Raw genomic sequence first — 12,415 nt, 5'->3', positions numbered from 1 at the left:
ATGTATTCTCAGGGGTTCTTGCCCGCAGTAGCAGATAGAATGGTCATCTGAGTTAGATTTGCCCATTCTGGTCCATTTTAGTTCACTGATTCCTAAACTGTCGATGTTACTCTTGCCACCTCTGTTTTAACATTTCCAATTTACCTTGATTCATGGACCAAAGAAGCTGGAGAAAATTGAATGGTTCTATGAAGACATACAAGACCTTCTGGAACTAACACCAAAGAAAGATATCTTTTTCATCATAGGGGATTGGAATGCAAAAATATGAAGTCAAGAGTTACTTGCTGGAGTAACAAGCAAATTTGACCTTGGAGTACAAAATTAAACAGGGCAAAGGCTAATAGAGCTTTGCCAAGAGAATGCACTGGTCATAGCAAGCACCTTCTTCCAACAAGACAAAAGACGACTCTATACATGGACATCACCAGATGGTCAACATCAAAATCAGACTGATTATATTCTTTGCAGTCATAAACGGAGAAGCTCTACACAGTCAGCAAAAACAAGGCCAGAAGCTGACTGGCTCAGATCATGAAGTGTTCACTGCAAAATTCAGACTTAAATTGAAGAAAGTAGGGGAAACCACTAGACCATTTGGGTATGACCTAAATCAAATCACTTATGATTATACATTGAAAGTGACAAATAGATTCAAGGGATTAGATCTGATAGATAGAGTGAGTGCCTGAAGACTAGGAACAGAGGTTCAAGACATTGTACAGGAGGCAGTGATCAAGACCATGCCCAAGAAGAAGAAATGCAAAATGGCAAAATGGTTGTCTGAGGAGTCCTTACAAATAGCTGAGAAAAGAAAAGAAGCAAAAGGCAAAGGAGAAAAGGAACAATATCTGAATGCAAAGTTCCAAAGAATAGCAAGGAGAGATTAGAAACACTTCCTAAGTGACTAATGCAAAGAAAAAGAGGAAAACAATAGAATGGGAAAGAGTACAGATCTCTTTAAGAAAATTAGAAAGACCAAGGGAACACTTTATGCAAAGATGGGCACAGTAAAGGATAGAAATAGCATAGACCTAACAGAAGCAGAAGACATTAAGAAGAGGTGGCAAGAATACACAGCAGAACTATTCAAAAGAGATCTTCATGACCCTCAACACGATGGTGTGATCACTCACCTAGAGCCAGACATCCTGGAGTGCGAAGTCAAGTGAGCCTTAGGAAGCATCACTACAAACAAAGCCTGTGGAGGTGATGGGATTCCAGTTGAGCTATTTCAAATTCTAAAAGATGATGCTGCTGAAGTGTTGCACTCAATATGCCAGCAAATTTGGAAAGTGCAGCAGAGGCCACAGGACTGGAAAAAGTCAGTTTTCAGTCCAATACCAAAGTAAGGCAATGCCAAAGAATGTTCAAGCTACCACACAATTGCACTCATCTCACATGGCAGCAAAGTAGTGCTGAAATTTCTCCAAGTGAGGCTTCAACAGTACATGAACCCAGAACTTGCAGATGTTCAAGCTAGATTTAGAAGAGCAGAAGAATGAGAGATCAAATTGCCAACATCTGTTTGATCACGGAAAAAGCAAGAGAGTTCCAGAAAAACATCTGCTTTATTGACTATGCTAAAGCCTTTGACTGTGTGGGTCACAACAATCTGTGGGAAACTCTCAAAGAAATGTGAATACCAAACCACCTGACCTGCCTCTTAAGAAATCTATATGCAGCTCAAGAATCAACAGTTAGAACAGGACTTGGAACAACAGACTGGCTCCAAATTGGGAAAGGAGTATGTCAAGGTGGTATATTGTACCTTGCTTATTTAACTTATATGCAGGGTACATAATGTGAAGTGCCAGGCTGAATGGGGCACAAGCTGGAATCAAGATTGCAGGGAGAAATATCAATAGCCTCAGACATGGAGATGACACCACCCTTATGGCAGAAAGCAAGGAGGAACTAAAGAGCCTTTTGATGAAAGTGAAAGAGGAGAGTGAAAATGCTGGTTTAAAACAACATTCAAAATCTATGATCATGGCGTCTGGTCCCATCATTTCATGGCACATAGGGAAACAATGGAAACAGTGAGATACTTTCTTTTCTTGGGCTCCAAAATCACTGCAGATGGTGACTACAGGCATGAAATTAAAAGCTGCTTGCTCCTTAGGAGAAAAGCTGTGACCAACCTAGGCAGCATATTAAAAGCAGAGACATTCGCCAAAGAAAGATCTGTCTAGTCAAAGCTATGGTTTCTCCCATAGTTATGTATGGATGTGAGTGTTGGACCATAAAGAAAGCTGAGTGCTGAAAAACTAATCCTTTTGAACTGTGGTATTGGAGAAGACTCTTGAGAGCCCCTAGACTGCAAGGAAATCAACATCCATTTGATCATAGAAAAAGCAAGAGAGAAAGAAAATCAGTCTTGGATATTCATTGGAAGAACCGATGTGGAAGCTGAAGCTCCAATATTTTGGCCACCTGATGTGAATAACTGACTCATTGGAAAAGACCCTGATGCTGGGAAAGATTGAAGCTGGGAGGAGAAGGGGACAACAGAGGATGAGATGGTTGGATGGCATCTCTTGATGGACGTGAGTTTGAGCAAGTTCTGGGAGCTGGTGACGGACGGGGAAGCCTGGCGTGCTGTAGTCCATGGGGTCACAAAGAGTCGGACATGACTGAGGGACTGAACTGAATTGAATGAAATCTGTTTGGTAGTTTTAAAAATATAATAATTTCATGACAGCTCCTTAGATTTCTTTCCATCAGTAAACATTGCCTGGTGGCCACTATATATAAAACTTTGCTGAGTACTTCAAGGGGATACTGTGGGAAGGACAAGATAACACAAAAGTGGGTGAATTTAACAAAAGTCTTTAAATGTCTCTTTAAAGATAAAAATCCATTGTTGGGGCTTACATTTCAATTTTGTGGTATATATTAATTAAATTGTTAACTTTCACTAAGTATTTTGCCACATATTTAGAATATGGGCTTCTCCTGGTGGTTAAGACAGCAAAGAATGTGCCTGCAATGCAGGAGACCTGGGTTCGAACCCTGGGTTGAGAAGATCCCCTGGAGAAGGGAATTAGAATACACTCCCTACCCCATAAAGAAGATAGATAGATCTGCGATAAAATAATGATATACTATTAGTACAGTACTAAATGGTATTATAGAAAAAACACATCTGTGGGGATAGAGAGGAAACCCTTCTTTCCCTAACACATATAAACATGCATGCTATCCATATTTGTCCAGTTTAGAAAGGCCCTTTGAAGAAGGTGTTCCTCAAGCTGTGTCTTAAAGAAGGCGAAGTCAATTAGATCACAGGGACATGGAGAGAGAGAATGAAGAGGCGATTCAGAGTAAAGGTAGATATCTATTGGGCAAATTTTGAGGCCACTGCTCTACTAACCCCTTCTGAACACAATAACTTTTGTAAATGTTGATCAGTACAGATATATATCTTTCATTATTGTGAAGTACTCTACAAAGAATCAAAAGCACTAAATGGTGATGTCAGAATTGGAACTCTATTCCACTAGAAATTCTCTTGTATTTTTCCTAATATCAATGTTACCCTCTTCGATTCTGCTACATCCTTCTTCTTTCAGACATGCAATAAGAAATAAATATAAACACTTTTTTCTAGCATTAAGAATGAAATTGTAATTTTCCATAAATATTTTCTTGTTTTTCTTTAAGAACCAAGGAAAACACTTATATAAAGATGAGTCATGCCTAAGGACAAAGGGACTGAAATAGTGACAACCGGCCATTTCTCAATCAGATCCAGAACCTAGCCAGTCATTTCTTTTTTGGAAAAAAAAAATTACTAGCAGAAAAAAAAATTTCTCAGACTTCAAATCAAGATATCATGTAGTAAAAGGGACACCCAAAGAAATATTCTCAGTGCATTTCAACAATGAACAAATGTGATCTGAGGAAACACCTTGTATGCGTATTAGGGTAAAACTGCATTCATTCTACATGTTAGCAAAGTAATGTTCAAAATCCTCAAGCTAGGCTTCAACAGCATGTGAAGTGATAACTTACATATATAAAAGCTGGATTTAGAAAAGGTAGAGGAACTAGAGATCAAATGGCCAATAGAAAAAGCAAAGGAATTCTGGAAAAACATCTACTTCTTCTTCATTGACTATGCCAAAGTCTTAGACTGTGTGGATAACAACAAACTGTGGAAAATTCTTAAAGATATGGGAATACCAGACCATCTTACCTGCCTCCTGAGAAACCTGTATGCAGGTCAAGAAGAAACAGAGTCAAACATGGAACAATGAACTGGTTCAAAATTGGGAAAGGAGTATGACAAAGCTCTATATTGTCACCCTGCTTATTTAACTTATATGCAGAGTTCATCATGTGAAATGCCAAGCTGGATGAAGCACAAACTGAAATCAAGATTGCCGGGAGAAATATCAATAACCTCAGATATACAGATGACACCACTCTAATGGCACAAAGCAAAGAGCAAATAAAGATCCTCTTGGGGAAGGTGAAAGAGGAGACTGAAAAAGCTGGGTTAAAACTCAACATTCAAAAATTAAGGTTCTGGCATCCAGTTTCATGACTTCATGGCAAATAGATGAGGGAAAAATGGAAACAGTGACAGATTTTATCTTGTTGGGCTCCAAAATCACTGGGGATGATGACTGCAACCATGAAATTAAAACACACTTGCTCCTTGGAAGAAAAGCTATGACAAATCTAGATAGCATATTATAAAGCAGAGACATCACTTTACCAACAAAAGTCTGTATAGTCAAAGCTATGGTTTTCCAATAATTATGCATGAATGTGAGAGTTGGACCATAAAGAAGGCTGAGCACTGAAGAATTGATGCTTTGGATCTGTGGTGCTAGAGAAAACTCTTGATTCCCTTGGACAGCAAGGAGATCAAACTAGTCAATCCTCAAGGAAATCAACCCTGAATATTCATTGGAAGGACTGATGTTGAAGTTGAAGCTCCAATACTTTGGCCATGTGATGCAGAGTTGACTCTTTGGAAAAGACCCTGATGCTGGGAAAGATTGAAGGCAGGAGGAGAAGGAGATGACAGAAGATTAGATGGTTGGATGGCATCACTGACTCAATGGACATGAGTTTTGAGCAAACTGGGAAATAGTGAAAGTCAGGAAAGCCTAGTGTGCTGCAGTTGATGGTGTTGCAAAGTCAGACAGGACTAAGTGCCTGAACAACAAGAAGGGCATCACGGAGCAGGTGCTATTTAAGATGGATTTTGAGGCTTCTCTAGTGGCTCAGGTGGTAAAGAATCTGCCTGCCATGCAGGAGACTCAGGTCCAATCACTGAGTTGGGATGATCCCCTGCTGCTGCTGCTGCTAAGTCGCTTCAGTCGTGTCCAACTCTGTGTGACCCCATAGCCGGCAGCCCACCAGGCTCCCCCGTTTCTGGGATTCTCCAGGCAAGAACACTGGAGTGGGTTGCCATTTCCTTCTCCAATGCATGAAAGGGAAAAGTGAAAGTGAAGTTGCTCAGTCGTGTCCGACTCTTCGCGACCCCATGGTCTGCAGCCTACCAGGCTCCTCCGTCCATGGGATTGGAGGAGGGAATAGTAACCCACTCCAGTGTTCTGGCCTGGAGAATCCCATGGACAGAGGAGCCTGGTGGGCTACAGTCCATGGAGTTGCAAAGAGCAGGACATGACTAAGTGACTAACACTTTCACTTGAGGTACAAGTGGGCATTTTTTTTTCTAATTTGAGGAAGAAATATACATATTCCGATTGAGTTAACCTCATCAATAAAGAGAGCTGGGTGTTTTGAGTGAGGGATGTTTTGTGTTTGCAGTTCAGAGCAGGTGTGGTAGAAAGTAGCAAATGTGACAGTAGAGAAAGACACAGCAGGATCTAGAACATCCTAAATGCTGTCTAGGTGCTATCCTATAGCACCCAGATAAGATAGCATCCTAAATGCTGTCTTAGGTGAGTTGGATTTTGTCTTGTTGCCTATGGAGAGTTGTGAAGGTTTTAAGCAAAATATTTATATGATCAGATCTATATTTGGGTGAATTTGATGGAAGGGAGGTCAGAGGCCAATTAGGAATCTAATTAAAAGGAACAATAACAAGGTCTATGTGTCTATAAAAATGAAGGGGAAATGAGAGATGGAAGATTATTTCACTCAAGACAGGTCAGCCATGATCCTGATGCTGAGAAGCTCACAGTCTAATAGGGAGGAAAGACATTTTTTATAGGAATGACTCTCCTGGTACACAGTATCTGATTGTCTTCTCCCTGGTGCTACAGACGTCGAACAGAGATAGGTTACTTCAAAGACTGTGCAGAAAGATATGGCAATGGCCTCATTTCTAGTCTAGCCCAACAGATCAGGGTTGTGAATGGGATGTACTGGATGGCTGGCTCCCAGGGGAGCAGAACCAAGTAAAGGACCTTCATAAAGGATAGCTGTACTTCCTCTTTCTCTCTCTCTCTGTCCACACACACACACACACACGCACACCACTCACGTACTCCTCAGTGTGTCTATGTTTCAGCATAGTCTGAAAAGAACATTTGATTCACATCTTGATTCTGCATTTATAAACTTAAGAGACCAAAGAGTTCGCCCATCTTTCTGAGCCTTTATTTTTTTCTCACTTATAAAATATGGTGATAATACCTTTCTATCAAGGTTGCTGTGAGGATTTTAAAACACTCTTTATTTGATAACCCCCTGGCACAATCTAACAGATAGTAAGTATTTAGTATGTTTTTGTTTCTGTTTTCCTTCACCCTCCTGGGGAAAATCTTATAGATTTTTTGTCACAAATACCAAGGAAATATTTTTTTCTACTTATGACAGGAAAGGTTAGAAATATAGCTGTTGGATACTATATTCTTTTATTGCACGCATAGCACTGAGGTTGAATCCTTTCTAGGTGCCAGCCAGGTACTGTGGTTAACCTTGGAGACAAATGAACAGCTAGAAAAAAAGAAGGGGTGGCATCCTCAAACAACTCACAGTCAACTACAGGAAAGGAGATAAATATTCACAGAGCACTAGGTATCAAAATAGAATAGAAATTCAGAATAAGACTTTCTTACAAAATCTCCACTGGGTATACAACATCCATTAACACATCCAGAAAACCTGTTGCTAGAGGATACTTAAGTAGTGGATGAATTCATACTAAATATTTGATGCAGTTCAGCACCACTGAGAAATTCAGCCAGTGTGAAAGAAGTATTTGCAGACCAGAGAGCATAAATAAATTCCATTAACAACAAGTAAAACTGCATTTGGAAAACAGGAAAGTACTGTGATCTGAGAGACAGTTATTATTTTTTTCTAGCTTAATTTGTTTCTTTATTTTGTCTGTCTTTTTCCAGGATTAAGACTGACTTCTTTTTGCTTCCTCTTATCTTTGAAGTATATGTGTAGGGGCTGCAGACTTTATAAAAATAATATTTTCAATAATATATGCTCTCTCAGATAGTCAGAACTCGCTCAGTAAAATATGTATGAGAACATTCCTTCCAGCCACTAGCTGTGATTCATTTATGACCCAGTTGGCCAAGGTTCTTGGAAAAAAGAATGGTCATTTCTTTCAAAATCTACTCCCACAATTCTCCAAGTTTTACCTGTTTTGCTGGTTATAATGCCAGTCAGAACTTACAAGATATTTATCTTTCTTCTCTTCTTCCACTCCCAATTCCTATTCTGTCTACTCTCTTGACTCAGCTGTTATTTTCTGGGATTAAAAGCAGAACAAATATTGCTTGGAAGTTTTGAAGTAAAATTCTTAGAAGGGGATTGAATGTTGTTGCTTATTTATAGCTACTATCAAGTCTTCTCAAGTAATTCTCCTTTGATGTGACAGATATAACTCCAAAGGATTTTAAGAAAATTCAAATTTTCAACTGCCCTTATATATTGATACAATACTATCAAGAATCTTACTGTGAGCCTTCCATTCCACCATAAATAATAAGCATGCACTCGACAGAGAACAGAAAAGAAGAAAAGAAAATCTTGGAGGGGTCTGTAGTACTTTCTAAGGCACAATGGTTTCCAATGTTATCAAAAGCTAAACCAAGGCAATCTTAAAATAGGAAGTAGGAATCTGATAGTAAGTCAGTTTGCTTTAATTTAACTAGAATTAGAATTAATGACAGAGGTAAAAAATAAGTAAGGACTTGGAAATAAAGATCTCTATCCTTTGGCTGTAGAAAGATAGAAAGATATCATTCAACACTTACAATCAGAAATATTCTAACTGGCATTTAAGGATAAATACATATGGGATGAACACTTTGAATGTCACTACCACTTTGGATTAATAATATTTCTATTGTGAAAAAAGACATGCAATCTATAGTTTCGAGTAGGGAAAAGCTCTGTGTTTTGATTGAAAAAATGTTAGAAATAAGAAAGCTTTTTTTTTTTTCTTCCTCCTTAGTATTCATTATGTTCCTTTTTATCAGATTCTTTTGTAAACCAACTTTCTGAGATATTTGTATAAGCCTCAAGTAAAATATTATAAATTAAAATTATGTCACATAACACTGAAAGATTTTTAGCCTAATCCTTAATTTTACAGATAAGGGCATTGAGATTTAGAGAAATGAAGTAAGGTTACTAAGGTCATGGAGAGAGTCAGTGGCAAAACCAGAAGAGAAATAGACCTAATTTCACCACTGAAAAACATACTGAAGTCTTAGAAAGCTCTTTTGTCTACACATCCCGCCTGCTTCTGTGACATATACCCTGCTGCTGCTAAGTCACTTCAGTTGTGTCCGACTCTGTGCGACCCCATAGATGGCAGCCCACCAGGCTCCCCATCCCTGGGATTCTCCAGGCAAGAACACTGGAGTGGGTTGCCATTTCCTTCTTCAATGCATGAAAGTGAAAAGTGAAAGTGAAGTCGCTCACGTGTCCGACTCTTAGTGACCCCATGGACTGCAGCCTACCAGGCTCCTCCGTCCGTGGGATTTTCCAGGCAAGAGTACTGGAGTGGGGTGCCATTGCCTTCTCCAGACATATACCCTATCCTCCTCCTTCTTCCCTCATCACAATACATCACAGAGGGATGTAGTCACTGAAAAAATGAGAGTAAGGAAGCTAAATTAACAGTATAACATTCCTGTTACTTTTTGATGCCCAGTTTTACTTAACTCACTCCCTAGGTGAAAGACTAAGGAAATAAAATCTTATATCCAGTTAACATTAAACAGTTTTTTGAAATCTGAATTCACAACAAAATATGACATTTGTTTCCAAACAGGTTTTACAGGTGACTGAAAAAATAAGCCTTTAAGGAGCCTTGGCCAATAGACTTGCTTCTCTTATTTTTGTTTCTTTCCTAAACTTTATATGTTAAGTTATTTCTAAGATGGTCTCATAAGAAATGCTTTAGTGGAGTCTGAACCCTTAGAGATGAAATGTTTTAAACCTTATAAAAGAATTTATCCATCAAACTTTCTTCTTTCTTTCCTTTTTTTTTTTTTTTTTTTTTTTGAGTGAGTAGTTAGGTGATGCATTAACTCTTTTTCCTTTGGGAACTTTGGAAAGAGAGGTAGGTGCGTTTGATAAAGTACTTTATCGAGGATCAACTGGAGACACTATGTTTGTCATGCATGTCCAACATGCAACAACGTAACACAGCAGACCTTTAATCACAACCTGCTTGCTGCAAAATCAGAAAGTAGCTTGGGCTCTTGCTTTTATAGCTCTGATAAATATCTATTGCTGTAGTTTTTACTTCTGTCTACGCATGGAGATATCCATGGACACAGTGCCAGAATAACCTACTAGATATTCATACCCAAGGTTCCTCAAATTCAATGTGTCCAAATGCACAGATTCCCCCTCCTCCAATTTTCCATCTGGTCCTCAAATAGTTTCTTTTTTTTTAAATTTATTTATTTTAATTGGAGGCTGACATGAATCACCCATGGGTATACATGTGTTCCCCATCCTGAAGCCCCCTCACTCTATCAGACATTGTGGAAATTAACAAGCTCTTTAGGGATTATCCTTTCTTCCAACCACCACTACCTTAGTGTAGGATTTCCTTGCTCTTTATTTGGACTAATGTAAAGATTCTTCAGCTTTTCTCCAACCCACATTTATCTTTCTTCATACAGCTATTCTGCTACTGATGTAAATTTTTCTTAAGTTAAATCTGTTCACAAACTATGCCAGTTTATAATCATTAGTTGGCTTCTTCTTATCATGTGTAGTTTAATTTCCAAAGTCTGCCCCATGAAATCATCATCATTGCTCTACAAAAAACAAAAGTATACTCAAAATAAAGTAGGTTTCCTTTGTCTAGTAGATTGGGAAATGCTGTAGATTTAATCTCTTTTAAAAATATTATGTCAAAAGCATTGGAAAATTGACCCATACAGAAACCTACCTGACTCTGATATAAATTTCTAATGACTAGGTCTACATATACTCTTAGCCTCTTCTCTCGTTGCCTCACTGTGGTGTTTTGACAACATACTATATTTGTTATTTAGTCTCTTTAAAAGCTTTTGAGAAAAATACAGTACTCTTAAAAGCAGGGACTATACTGTCTGCATCTCTTTATCTCCATAACCTATAATGCCCACTATACAGTTGATTCTGAATAAATGTGTGATGACGGAATGGGTGAATGGATGATAAACTTCTTCACGGGTAGACTGTCATCTTGTTTTACTTTGGGTAATGGGGCTGAAAAGCTCTACAGCCTAAGTTTGTTTAAAGGAACAGTCAGTGTAGAGTAACAACAGCAAATGTCTATGGCTTTCTCTTCTGTTTTCATTACTTGCCTAAGGGAATATTGACTCTTCACACCTGAGGTTTTCAGTAGTGAATGGATCCACGAGCCTTGAGGAAGTCATTGGGAGCCTTTCCTTTGGAGAAAAAGAAGGAGATAATTCAAGTCTGGTCTTAAACTTTACTCTCTGGAGAACTTTCCTCTGCTTCCTCCTACTCCTTTTTTTTTTTTTTAATTCAAAGATATAAATTCCTCATTTGAGAATATTTCATATTTCCAAGTATTCAAAATAATTCCTTAAACTCAAGGGATTTCTTTTTCTTTGAATTTTTCATATAGCTCTTTGGGTCTTCTAAGGTTATTTATTCCTTATGGGATAAGAATGGCAAAGATGACTATGGATCAGTGAGGATCAGAATAGTCCTTCATTGAAAGAGGTCTCTGAAGCCTGGGAAAGATTGTTGCAAACTTCTTTTCATAACACTCATTTGATAAGTTGGTTTCTTAATTAATATAACAGAGTCAAGGTATTGAGACACTTAACACAAATAAGTTGTTTTCTCCCATTACTCTCATTATTATAATATTCATTTTTTAAAACTTTGGGGGAATAGAGTATACATTAGATGTTATAGGACATAAAATGGACTGCTATTCATGTATTCATGATAACATCTCCAAAGTCTTCAAGGAGCCCTCATGGAGAAAATTAAAACTGTCTCCATATAAGCAAGCAATGATTCTGATAAATAGGAGATAATATATATATAATATATATTATATATATTATATATATATTATATATATAATATATAATATATATATAATATACAAATATATATTATATATATATAATATAATATACAAATATAATAATAATAATATAAATAAACTGCTAAAGTCTAGAACAGCAGAAAAGCTAAATTGGGTCAGGGAGGAGACTGAGTTGGCTATTACATATATTTGCTAAGAATTGACAGTAAAAGGAGGACATTATATGAGTCATAAGAGAACTCTGATATGATTATTAACTGAAGACTTTTTCAGTAGATGATGAATACTCACTTAACTTGCCCATGATTATTAGAGCAGAAACTATTCCTTGGAGTGACAAAAGTCTATAAAGTTGTCCTTATTGTTTTAGGCAAATTAATATTTGATACAACTGATTTTTTTTATAAAAGAAGATTAACTTGGAGGAAAGATGGTTATTAATTTTCACACAACTCAATGATTATTTGTTTGCTTCCCTCATACTTGGGGTTACCTCTTTAGATTTTAAAAGGATACTACTATTATTGCTCCTCCTCCTCCTAATATTTATATTACAAATATTATTTATGTTTTGATTTCAGACAAGAGGATCCCAGAGGTAGTGATTTTCTTGAGTGAGCTAACTCAGTGTAAAGATTTCTTTTAGAATAATAACTACTGCCACTTTATTTTACTCTCTCTACTGAGTCATGCACTGCCTAAGTACCCTACAGATATTTCTATTCCTTATAATGATTGTCCATGAGAAGTATTATGAATGAGCCTCATTTATAACTAACCTAAAGCTCAAACTGATTAAGTGGCTTTCACAATGTCATACAACTAGTATGTTCCAGTCTTACTAAAAGTCAATGTTCCACTTTCTAAACAAGATGCATATAATTTTACACTGAGAAATTATCATCCTGCCTCTACCTGTATATTTTCAGGACT

Source organism: Bubalus bubalis, chromosome 5 (assembly GCF_019923935.1).
Source record: "Bubalus bubalis isolate 160015118507 breed Murrah chromosome 5, NDDB_SH_1, whole genome shotgun sequence".
Lineage (NCBI taxonomy): Eukaryota > Metazoa > Chordata > Mammalia > Artiodactyla > Bovidae > Bubalus > Bubalus bubalis.
Note: the sequence above shows the minus strand (reverse complement) of the source record.